Below are 3,828 nucleotides of genomic sequence, written 5' to 3' on the forward strand. Positions count from 1 at the left end.
TGCCAAAGGCTACCGGTGCATCAAGATTGATTTGATATGAATTTCTTCAAAATATTGTTGAGGAATCCTTAATGATAAAACTACGCCTATGTATTGGCCATATTGTTCATGGTAGAATCAACGTAAAATTGGTCACTTATCTCTAGAACCACTATCTTGAATATTAAAATCCTTAGAGATAATAGTACTTCTAAATTTGGAGTATTGATAGTTGGCCGTAAGCACAAAAAGCACACGTATTGAAGATAGAAATATCACTTCATCAAAACCCTCCAAATGCCACCTATCCATTTAACCAAGAGTCATTGTTTGGGGTGGTTCCTTGCTGCCACGTTGGGGGTTGTTTTTACCAAAGATTTATTCACTAATCTCTAATTAATTGGCTAATTTCCCACTAAAATTAATAATTAATCCTTACCCATATAATTAATTATTATCCCAACTTACTTAAAATACCACTCACTTTTAACACACTTTATATACCTTACTATCATGGTCATGTGGTACCCTGTATGGTATCAGTCCATAAATACCGGATATTATAGTTCGGACCCTATTTTATTCCAAAATGTCAAATATCGATGAAACTCATTTTCTTCGATTTGCTTACCCTCTCACCTTCACGAATTTACTTATCACTTGTTTGAAATAGTATAATACTTATAATCTCAAAATAATCTCATTTACGAACTTACATCGATTAACTTATGACGAAACTTTAACGTACGAAAATGCGGGATGTAACATCTAATTTTCGAACTTTCATCAATTTATTTATAGCGAATTTTCACGTACAAAAATATGTGGTGTAACAGCCCAAGCAATGACTCATTAGTCATTAAAATAGGTGGCATCTTAGGGGCCTTTAGGCCAAAGCTTAATCGTCCTAAAGTGGGTCCCACAAAAAAAACCAACAAATTTAATACATCCCTTATCTCATTAAGGTGATGCTAAACTTGAAATAGATTACGGATGGAAATTTATTTGGTGATGCTAAGCTTGCAAAAGCTTACCGATAGAAATTTGTTTGGTGATGCTAAGCTTATGGATGGAGTTCAAACAATTTGTTTGAAACTTCATGATACGATAAAGCGTGAGATTTACGATTCTAAGGGAGTACAGTGCAATATTTCTCAAGAATATCATACGGATATTTTCCTACCTCGATCCGCCATTACGTATTTTTCGCAAAAGACGTGTGTTAGAGGGGTTGTCAAGAAAATCGATTCAGGTATGTTAAGGCTATCCCTTCTTTCCTTTTGGCATGATCCAAATGATACAAATGAAATGAGCAAAATATGCAACTATCATAAATGTCTCTATTCATAGAAATATTAGGGGTGTCTATATTCTTGATTCCCCATATGTCTTATTATTCTATAATCTGTTCATGGGTCTCAGAAAATACGTAAGTTGATAAAGTTTATTTCATGACATTAATTAGAGGCATAATGGTCTTATAACGTTCTAAGAGATTTTATTGACGTACTTCTGATGCATTGCATTCATTTATACATGTACATTGACCCATGACCAGATGGAGTTATATACGCGTATATTATATGTATATGGGATATGGGAAAAGGTTACATCGTTATATACGCACCACCACCTGATCAGTAGGTATACGCTAATGATTTGCCCACAGTGGCCGAGATGATATGATGGGATGCCCTCAGAGACTTGATGATGTTATGAACGCATATACCTATGCATGGTATGACATTTATACGTATATGCATGACATTATAAATATGAAATGATTCACAGAGTTATTCAGACTTACATATTGAGTCTTTTACTCCATGTTTCTCTCATGTCTATTACTTACTAATTTTCATTCCTTACATACTCGGTATATTATTGTACTGACGTCCCTTTTGCTTGGGGACGCTGCGTTTCATGCCTGCAGGTCCCGTTAGACAGGTTGAGACTCCTCCAAGTAGGCTATCATCTCAGCAAAAGGTGTTAGTGCGCTCCATTTGCTCCGGAGTTACTATTTGGTCGGTATGATTAGCACATGTATTGATTGGTATGGCGGGGCTCTGTCCTGACCTTTATGACGATTATGTATTCTTAGAGGCTTGTAGACAGATGTCATGTATATGAAAGAATATATGGCCTTATCGGCCTATGTTCTGTGTACGAGTGATCATTTTGGTCTTATAGGCCGTATATCTTATGTATAAGTTGGTATTACATATTTTATTCTGGTTATCTCACTGCAGCTTTTCCATCTCATTTTCCTATGATACTATGATACGAAAAGATACGTTATGTTGGTACTCGGTTGAGTAAGGTACCAGGTGTCCGTCGCGGCCCATCGGTTTGGGTCGTGACAAAAGTGGTATCAAAGCAGTTCTGTCCTAGGGAGTCTACAAGCCGTGTCTAGTAGCGTCTTGTTTGTGAGTGTGTTGTGCACCACACTTATAAGAAGGAGGCTACAAGGCATTTAGGATTGTCACTCTTTCTTCTTACTCTAGATCGTGTGGTAGAGCTCAGTTGTAAGAACTCAATTTCCTAAATTCTATCTTATTCGTAATACAACGATACCTACATCCAGAAAGACGGTTGATAAGAGATATAGCTATGGAAGAGTTGAGTCAGAGGAACTCGATTTTGAATCATACTTATGATGAGTAAATGTAAGGTTTTCAGTAGATCATGTGTATACTAAGACGTGTAAGCCTCTTGATAAGGAGCCTTATGAGAATATGACTTTATGGCCTATACTCTTTTGTTGTCTCAAGGACTGTCACCTCGCGTCTTTTCCTTAAATTGACTATAGACTCATAGTACTATCATCTTTTTGATCTACCGTTGTCATCCATGTATCACATCTTACTCATAATGCTTCATTATCTCTCTATTTATTTCCCGCTAACATTTATGTCTATCACTTTATTCTGAAAATTTCAACAAGACATTCTCTTGCTTTTAGCTCCCCTTTGCTCCATCCACTGGCTCTTTGGGTTGCCTAACATTCTCTCTCTATTAAGTACGGGAGCCACACTAAGATAATATTTATCCCTTCTAGGCTTCCAGTGCCTATCTTTGTAGTACTCATATCTAGCTGTACTATTTTAGAGTGTATCATCTAGGTATCTCACAAGGAGATCTATTAGCACATTTGCAATATCCTTCAGAAATGTCAACTAACGCAAATAATTCATCCACCATTTTGGGTTACTCTAACCCAAACCAGATCCTGATATCCCGTCCTCCTTTTAAACAATATCTGTTAGCTCCCATAGGGCATATCTGAGATGGGTGTGGCTAATTGTATATACATCTGTTATTGTTGAAGGTAACTCAAAAGGCTTATGTTTCTCTACCTAAATTGTAAATACTGATAATCTCAACTGATTGGGCGCCTTGTACCCTTCTTCACCTGGCTTCTTTTATTTGTTAAAATATGTACCTAATAATCTAACCTCACACGGCTCAAACAAATCAACCGGAGAACGACATTGCCTTCCATATAGTGCCTTATACAAAGCCATCTAGATACTCGACTTATAGCTATTGTTGTATGCAAACTTTACTAAATAAAGAAACTGATCCCACTAGCCTCTAAAATCTATGACACATGCTCTCAACATATCCTCCAAAATATGAATGGTCTGCTTGGACTGCCTGTCTGAGGGTGAAATACGGTGCTCAACTCAACCTGCATGCCCAACTCACACTAAACCGCTCTCCAGAGATGCGAAGTAAACTAAATGTCTTTATCGGAGATGATAGAAACAGGTACACCATGCAAGCGGACAATATCCCTGATGTAGATCTTAACCAACTGCTCCGAAGTATAGGAAGTCATGACTGGAA

The sequence above is a fragment of the Nicotiana tomentosiformis genome, chromosome 2, assembly GCF_000390325.3.
Source record: "Nicotiana tomentosiformis chromosome 2, ASM39032v3, whole genome shotgun sequence".
Classification (NCBI taxonomy): Eukaryota; Viridiplantae; Streptophyta; class Magnoliopsida; order Solanales; family Solanaceae; genus Nicotiana; species Nicotiana tomentosiformis.